This window comes from Alligator mississippiensis, chromosome 6 (genome assembly GCF_030867095.1).
Source record: "Alligator mississippiensis isolate rAllMis1 chromosome 6, rAllMis1, whole genome shotgun sequence".
Taxonomy (NCBI): domain Eukaryota; kingdom Metazoa; phylum Chordata; order Crocodylia; family Alligatoridae; genus Alligator; species Alligator mississippiensis.
This window is the reverse complement of record NC_081829.1, coordinates 20,515,880-20,525,138: the sequence shown is the minus strand read 5'-3', so window position 1 is coordinate 20,525,138 and position 9,259 is coordinate 20,515,880.

Here is a 9,259-nt window from a genome sequence, read left to right as displayed (position 1 = left end):
AGTATGGAAGTGGGGGACCTGGAGGAAGCAGAAACAGGAGGGGGCAACAGGGGAGGCCTCATTCTTCCTGAGAAAGTAGGGCAATTGGCTAGTCACCTCAGGTGTCGGTATATGAATGCACAGAGCCTGGGAAACAAGCAGGAAGAACTGGAAGTCCTCACAGTCACAGAACTATGATGTAATTGGAATAACAGAGACTTGGTGGACTAGCTCACGTGACTGGAGCACTGCCATGGATGGGTACAAACTGTTCAAGACAGACAGGCAGGGGAGAAGAGGAGGAGAAGTTTCACTTTATGTAAAAGATCCGTATGATTGCTTAGATCTCCAGCATGAAACTGGAGATAAGCCTGTTGAAAGTCTCTGGGTTAAGGTTAGAGGAGGCAGAAGCAGAAGGGTGATGTTGTGATGGGTGTCTGCTATAGACCTCCAGACCAGAAGGGTGAGGTAGAGAAGGCTTTCTTCAGACAAGTAGTAGAAGTTTCCAGATTGCAAGCCCTAGTTCTCATGGAGGACCTCAATCACTCTGACACCTACTGGGAAGGCAATACAGCAGTGTACAGGCAATCCAGGAAGTTTTTGGAGAGTGTTGGGGACAACTTCCTGGTACAAATGTTGGAGAGGCCAACTAGGGGCCATGTTCTTCTTGACCTACTGATCACAAACAGGGAAGAATTGGTGGGGGATGTAGAAATGGATGGCAAGTTGGGCAGTGGTCACCACCAGATTATCAAGTTCAGGATCTTGGCAAAAGGAAGAAAGGAGAGCAGCAGAGTATGGGCCCTGGACTACAGAAAAGCAGATTTTGACTCCCTCGGGGAACTGTTGGGCAGGATCCCCTGAGGGGCCAGTCTGAGGGAGAAAGGAGTCCAAGACAGCTGGCTGTATTTTAAAGAAACCTTACTGAGGGTGCAGGAACAAACCATCCCAATGTACAGGAAGACTAGCAAATGTAGTAAGCGACCAGCTTGGCATAGCAGAGAACTCTTCAGTGAGCTTAAATCCAAAGAGGATGCTTACAAGAAGCGGAAGCGTGGACAAACAACTTGGGAGGAGTATAAGAATATTGCTCAGGCATGCTGGGATGAAGTCAGGAAGGCCAAAGCACAACTGGAGTTGCAGCTAGCAAGGGACATGAAAGGCAACAAAAAGGGTTGCTATCATACTTGTAGAAACAACAGGAAGGTCAGGGAAAGTGTAAGTCCCTTCCTGAATAGGAGAGGCAACCTAGTGAGAGATGATGCGGAAAGAGCTGAAGTACTCAATGCCTTTTTTTTACCTTAGACTTCACAGGCAAAGTCAGCTCTCAGACTACTGCAAATGGCAGCAAAGGTTGGGGAGGAGATGATCAGCCAACAGTGGCAAAAGACCAGGTATGGGACTATTTAGAAAAGCAGGATATGTACGAGTCCATGGGGCCAGACACAATGCACCCAAGGGTGCTGAGGGAGATGGCCGATGTGATTGCAGAACTGCTGGCCATTATCTTTGAAAACTTGTGGTGATTGGGGGAGGTCACAGATGATTGGAAAAGGGCAAGTATAACGCCCATCTTTAAGAAAGGGAAGAAAGAGGATCCAGGGAACTACAAATCAGTCGACCTCACCTCAGTCCCTGGAAAAATCATGGAGCAGATCCTCAAGGAATCCATTTGTAAGCACTTGGAGGAGAAGAAGGTGATTAGGAACAGTCAGCAAGGATTTACCAAAGGCAAGGCATACTTCACCAACCCGATTACCTTCTATGATGAGACAACTGGCTCTGTGGATGCAGGGAAAACAGTAGACTTAATCTGGACAGGCACCTGGCTGGGTTCACATGACCCCAGGTTTGGTGACCCATTTCTTGCCTGCCAGGGGCAGGGGATAGGATTAGATGGCCCACTGAGATCCCTTCTGACCCTAGACTCTATGAATCTATGAATCTACCTTGACTTTAGCAAGGCTTTTGATACCATCTCCCACAGCATTCTTGCAGGCAAGCTGAGGAAGTATGGGCTGGATAAATTAACTATAAGGTAGAGAGAAAGCTGTCTGGATTGTTGGGCTCAGCAGGTAGCAATCAATGGCTCAATGTCTAGTTGGCAGCCAGTATCAAGTGGAATACCCCAGGGGTTGGCCCTGAGGCCAGTTTTTTTCAATAAGGACAAGTGCAAAGTCCTGCACATAGGATGGACCAATCCCATGCACTGCTACAGTCTGGGAACTGGGTAGCTAAGCAGCAGTTCTACAGAAAAGGACCTGGGGGTTGCAGTGGACAATAAAATGGATAAGAGTCAGCAGTATGCCCCTGTTGCCAAGAAGGCAAACAGCCTACTGGGCTGCATAAGTAGGAGTGTTGCCAGCAGATAAAGGGAAGTAATTATTCCACTTTATTCTACACTGGTGTGGCCACACCTGGAGTATTATGTCCAGTTTTGGGCCCCCCACTATAGAAAGGATGTGAACAAGTTGGAGAGAGTTCAGATGAAGGCAGCAAAAAAATGGTGAGGGGTCTGGGGCACATGACTTCTGAGGAGAGGTAGAAGGAAGTAGGCTTATTTAGTCTGCAGAAGAGAAGACTGAGTAGGGATTTGAGAGCCACCTTTAACTACCTGAAGCTGGGTCCCAAAGAGGAAGGAGACTGTTTTCAGTGATGACAGAACAAGAAACAATGGTCTGAAGTTGCAGCAAGGGAGGTTTAGGTTGGACAGTAGGAAAATTCTCACTAGGAGGGGTGGTGAAGCACTGGAACAGGTTACCTAGGGAGGTGGGGGAAATCTCCGTCCTTTGAGGTTTTTAAAGACCAGCTCTACAAAGCCCCGGCTGGGATGATCTAGTTGGGGATGGTTCTACTTTGAGCAGGGGGTTGAACTAGATGTCCTCCTTAGGTGCCTTCTGACTCTAAATTTCTATGATTCTATATTCTACTAATTGCTTAGGCAGCCCCTCTCTGGGGTCTCAGACCCCCACAGTCTCACACAACCACCAGGCCCTTCGGTCCCTTTCCCAACTTCTCTATCTGGGCTGCCAGCCGCTTTGGTCTCATTCTGGACCCTTTTGGTCCTCCACTTTCCTGGCTGCTCTCCAGGCCCTCACACCTGTCCGGTCCCGTACTCTATTCCCAGCCCCATCTATGGGACACACTATTCCTGGCCCCTTGCTGGGACACTAGATCCTTCCAGTCCCAATACACTATTTCTCAGCCCCCTTTCTGGGCCTCCCTATTCATCAGGCCCTTCACCAGTCCTCCTTGGCTCCGTGCTTTTCTGTTGGGGTGTGCTCCCCTAGGCTTCCCCCTTCAACAGGGTAACCCACAGGGCAGGGGGAGCTGAAGCTTTCCAGTGCCCCATCCTAGCCTTGCTCTGGGGTGGCCCATGTGTGGCTTTTCATAGAGGCTGCCCTGCCACAGGCAGCCCCACCATGCTAACCAGCCTGAGTAGGGTGCAGTTTGAGGTCTTACCCAGGAAAAGTCTCTGGCCTTTCTGGTCTTGCTCCTGGGCCCTCTCTGGGCTCCCCTTTGGTTTCATTTACCCTTCTTGGGCTGTTGGCCTCTAGGCCACCCGGCTCCAGCTCAATCTCACTTCCAGGCCCCCTCAGCCCCAACTCTCTCTTGGATCCCTTTCCTTGATCCCTCCTTCTCAGATGGCCTAGCATCAGCCATCATCATCCAGGGCTGTACACCCCTTGGCCCCTTCCTGTTGCCTGTGGCCACACAAGGACCTTTGGCCTCTTCTAGGTCCTGGCCTGAGGCAAGGCCAGTTGAGAACTCCAGGCTGTCTCAGCTCTGACAGTCTCTGCTGTGGCCTGTTTCAACCTTCGGCTCCTCCTGGGTCCACAAGAGCCAGCTGAAATTCCCAGGGTCAGTCCTCCATCTGTCAGCCCTCTCTTTTCTGTGAGTCTGCCCTCTTGCACCTCTCCACAGGTCACTCACTCTGAGCTCATCCAGAGCCCTTCAAAGGAGGTCTTCACTAGCATAGCCCCTTCCTTCTCTGGGCTCATCTGGACCCCTCAATAGGCCCCTTCACTCTGCCCTGCTCACAGGGTTCACCCAAACTCTTTAGAAGGTCTCCTAAACACTTAGCCCCTATCTTTGGGCTCACCTAGCCCACAGGCACTTGGCCCCCTTCTCAGGGCTCTAGACCCCAGGGTCCCCAGGAGCCTCCTAGATACCCCTAGTTCCTATCCAAACCTCCAGACTGCTTCAGATAGCATACTCCTTGCTGGCATTCAGGAGCTGCAGCCTTGCTGCTGGGCAATGTCCCTTCACCAGCTCCCAAGATGTTACTACCAGCCCTACTCTTAGGGTCTGGGCTTATACCCTGCCTAAGCCCAGCCCTCCTCCAATCAGGTGACTCCTTTGATAAGGTCTAGCCTCACCTGCCAGCCCTCTGGGTCAGCTGGTTTTGAAATTAGCTCTGACCCCCACCTACCGGTGGCTCCAGAGGCTGCCTGACCTCTTAAAAGTGCCCTGCTGCACAGGGGAATGAAGACAAGACTAGAATTGGGAAAGAGAGATAGGTTTTGGGAAGAGGCATAAAAGGGACATGGGCAGGCTAGAATAAGACAAGAAGGATACGCTTTGAAGGAAACAGAGCACTCTTCTTTCCAGAACACGGAATGGAACCAGACATGTCTGAGTCTCATCATTTCTCTGCAGTGAGCAACTATCAATGAAACCACTGGCAAAGTGTGTGTCTCAACCACCTCTGGTACTGATCCACACAGATGATGATACTTTTACTTCTGCTATCAGTTATACCAGGGGCTGACAACCTGCAGCCTGTAAGCCAAATCTGGCCAGTGGAGCCACTGGATCTGGCCCATGGATATATGATCTGTTCAGTGGGTGCTAGGCGCCCTAGGATTGGAGAGGACTTGCTTGAGATCAGGTTCAAACCATGCTGGTGATGATCCACGTGGGTGTAAAAATGATTTCACACAAAGGAATTTCTGTTTCTTCAGTTTGCCTTTTAAAAAAACACAGGAAGCTACATCCAAAAATGGTGGTAAAAGATTATTTCAGATGCAAAGTCAAGCACCCCAAAGTAGGAAATGCCAGAATTATTGTTGTATATATTTATCTAATACATATAGATTATGATGCATTCTTTAATCTCATCATTATATACTATTTTTCACACAGAACCCCTGCTACAGTCATGGCACAGAATGGATGCTGCTCAAGGAGCGAATCTATCTGGGCTGTATAGGTAATGAAGCAGTCTATGGGACCTCTTATTTCATTTGTTTCTTCAGTTCTTTTAATGTGGGGTTTTGTGTGTAATTATCGATGTGGCCAGACTTAAGGACCCATTATACTAGGTGCAATAGGAGGCCTGAAAAATTTACAAGGTAAATGGAAAAAACAGCAATGAGTCAGAGGAGAAACATTCTTTAAGAAGTGAAAAGATTTGTCTAAGGTCACTCACTGGGACAGTGACAAGCTAAAAATTGCATCAAGGTCTTTTGAAGCCTGGTCCAGTCCTCTAGCCCTAGATCGTGCTGCCTTGGAATGAAGGTGCCATGGCCTTGACCCACCTCTAACAAAGAAAAAACTTTAGTTAAACATTGACCAATGTTTTGCTAGTCGGTCTCTATACTAGTTCCTCCTGAACCTGCAGTGTAACAGTGTCCTTGGCCTGGATGGGGTCAGAGAGGTTACAAGACTCTGGGTGGGAAAGAGTGATGCACATTAGTGATCATGACTAGAAATACGGCTTCTTGGGAGATGTTATCCACAAGCATAGCTCAAAGTAGCCTCCAGCCTCCACAACTGGAGCAGGGATGCAACATAGCTGAAAATTACTGATGCCTTCTTCTATCAGAGGCATCAAACACTGTTCTGGGTCAACGGAGGATCTTGTCTTGATGATAATTTATGAATAAATAATGATACAAGAGCTTCACCCTTGTCTAGCGCCTTCCTTTGGTGATGCTTTTGGGGCTGCAATTCAGAAAATTTCCAGTGCTGGCACAATCATTATCTGTAGTAGCTGTAATTGGATCATCCTGTTCTTTTTGCTGCAGATGTAGAACATTCCTTTTTTTGGTGTGCTTTTTCTCTTCCAACTTCTTTTCCCTTTTGCATTGCACTGGCTTTTTCCTCTCCTGCAGTTAAATCCCAGTGGTGTCACTGTGCATTTATGTGAGGCATTTTATAATCTTCAAGGAGCATATATTTTTAACAGAGCATTCCCTATCAGTTTGGATAAATACTACATGCCCTGAATTTTGCAAGCAAACTGGAAGCAGCACAAAAGGCTAAATTGCTTGAATTGCTCATGAAGCCTCAAGCATTTACATTCACCACTGTGCAGATTATGTATGATTAGGGTTGGCACATCTCTGCAGTGATACTCTCAGCCTGTGTGCAGTGCATTTATAACAGGACCCCATCTGACAGTGAGGCATAAAACTGGGGTCTTGACAGTCTTGGGATATTTAGCAATCCTATACTTGCCAGGTGCGCCATTCTACCCAGTTCACCTGTCAGGATGATAAATTATTGTTTAATACAAGTTTGGGAATATAAAATAAATACACATTGGATTAAGTAGCTAAAACACTGAAAAAGTATGGATCCAGTGATGAAGGAATATCAAAATATCAGGCCCTCAGTTGGTGTAAATCATTACAGCTTTAATAAAATCAATAGACCAAATCTCCAGCGGGCATGTCTACTAGGCCTGTGCGAAGCAGCAAGTATTCGCTTCTGATTTGGATTCGGGGGACAGTGATTCGATTCGGTGATTCGAATCACTGTCCTGAATCTATTCCAAGTCTCCAAATCAGCCAGGCCCATCCCCACACCCAGCAATGGCTGCCCCGCCCGCTCTGGCTCTTTGGAAAAAAAAGCCCTGACTCAACAGGTGCTGCCGGGTGGGGGTGGGGGGCGATCCCCGCTGTCCCCCACTGCCCCACGCTGTATGGGGGGCTCTGCATGACCCCCCAACCCCCTCCTTGCTCCCCCAGCCCCCACCATGGGTGCTTCGCCCAGGCTAGGTCCAGCTCTTTAAGAAAAAAAAAACTGAGAAAAGCATCGCACTCACCGCTCCTGCCAGCGCAGGGGACTCTCTGCTGCAGCCACTGGGCACTGTGCGAATCATCAAAGCTCTCCGAATCTTTTCTGAATATTTGGAGAGCTTTGAATCGATTCAGACCTTTTAATTGGTCCCCTGATCCGATTCGGCGATTCGGCAGCCGAATCTCCTCCGAATCAAATCACCACCCAAAGCTTCATACAGCCGTAATGTCTACATATGCCTATTAATGCAGCTGAATAAACTCCAGAGCTTATTGATCTGGAGTTTATTGCTCCCAGGTGCCATATCTTTATGTGTGTCTGGGACTACCACGTGTTGAGCTGCAGTGGAGCAGCCCCAGCTGGTGGGGGCCCCATGGGTCAGCCTGCCAGGCCAGGGCTGCTCCCCCTGGCTCAACATGTTCCTCTGGGGCTGGCTGGGGTACAAGTGTGCTTCAGCTTGGGGCTAGCCAGCAGGCAGCCCCCGCACTGAAGCACCCTCATGCCCCAGCCAGCTGAAGCATTGTCTATACGTGTGCTGCTGCAAAGTTCTTTACTCTTCAAAAAGACAGTACTTGTACTTACAAGTACTATCCTTCTGTGGAGTAAATTAGTTTACTCCAGTCTAATTGGGGCACATGTGTAGACATGCAACACTTATTGTGCAGCTAATTAGTCTACTGCACAGTGAACGTCTCTTGTAGATGCACCCAGCTGATATAAAACAAGATAGCAACGTGTTGGCCCCAGCTTCGCTTCTTGTTAGTCGCAACTACCCGAGCCTCTTGAGTGTGCAAAGTTGGACTGGAAATGTCTTAAACACTGGGTCTCTTGCAAGATTTCTGGTACTTCAAATCTGTTTTGTGTAAGGAACTGCCCCCCAGCACTAAAACATCTGAGCACTTCATTGTCTTTACTATAGTTACCTTCACGATATCTCTGTGAATTAGAGTAGTGCTATTATTGCCATTTACCCATGAGAAAACTGAGCTGAAAACAGCTAATTGGCTGGCCAAAATCATACAGAAAGCCTGTGGCAAAGCAGGAAAGTGAAATGGAGTCTCCCTGGATGCATGTACATGTTCATTAATGCACAGTGGTTACTGTGCATTTACTTTAGTATTTGTATAATCAAGTACTAAATAAATGTGCAGTAACCAGAGTTACTGTGCAGTAGTGCTGGCAAATGCCTTTTAAGTGATGCTACTGTGCAGTAACCTAATAATACTGTGCCGTAATGTATTAGCACTATTTATGCTCTGATGCACTACTGTGTGGTATTATTAGGCTACTGTGCTATCAGCGTCTTGTGTACATGCACCCCCAGGGTAGTACTCTGAACATGGGACCATTCTCCCTCGTGTGAAACAGTCTGGTTCCTGGGATTTTAGTATTTCTAATTTGAATCTGTCAGTGCTGAATCCCCAGGGGAGAAAAAGTAAATACAGGACATATAGCCAAACATTTCCAAGTGTCACAAAAGCACCAGAATATAAAAATTGTTTTTTCAAAAAGTTCTGAGGGAAAAAATGTGCTTTTCAGGTCATTCTAGCTATTATTAAAATGGCCATTTTTAAAGGAAATATGCATTTTTCCCTTTTTGCAGCCAGTTTACATGGGGGAGATTTTTTTTGAAAATTCAAAATTTCAACAGAAAACAATCATGCACATTTCTGTATTTTCCATACTCTTTGTTCATTATTTGATCTAATCTATCCTTATTTGATCTAATCTATCCTGTGGCTCGTATATTCTCATAGATAAGAAACAGGGTGGATTCAAACACATCCTGCATATACACAGTCCTGGGAGGAGGCTTAGGGAACTTCTGAACTATCACTCATGAAGGACACAGGTAGACTGCTGCCCTAGCACCTGTTCAAAGTATGGATTTGTGATTAACTTAGACATCACTCCATCTTGCTGAGGAGGCATAGCCAACCAGGTCAGGGGAAGGACCATGGCCCCTCTCCTACACACCTAAAACAAGGGGTAACCTGTTTCACTTTTTGGTAGCAGAATGAAAGGGTCACAGCTGAGCATACTCCTTCCATGTTGAGTTATTCTTGCATCTGCCCTACATGAGCTGAATTGATTGGGTGAACCTGCACTTAGCAAGCATTCTTCTCAAAGGTAAAGCCAGACTTTGGCTTTGAGTATATTAGGTATGTCATATTGTAACTCTACATGTTAACAGTTCACATGAATATGACCTGAAGCTGAATCTTGCAAATGCTGATCCTCTTTCAAACTCTTA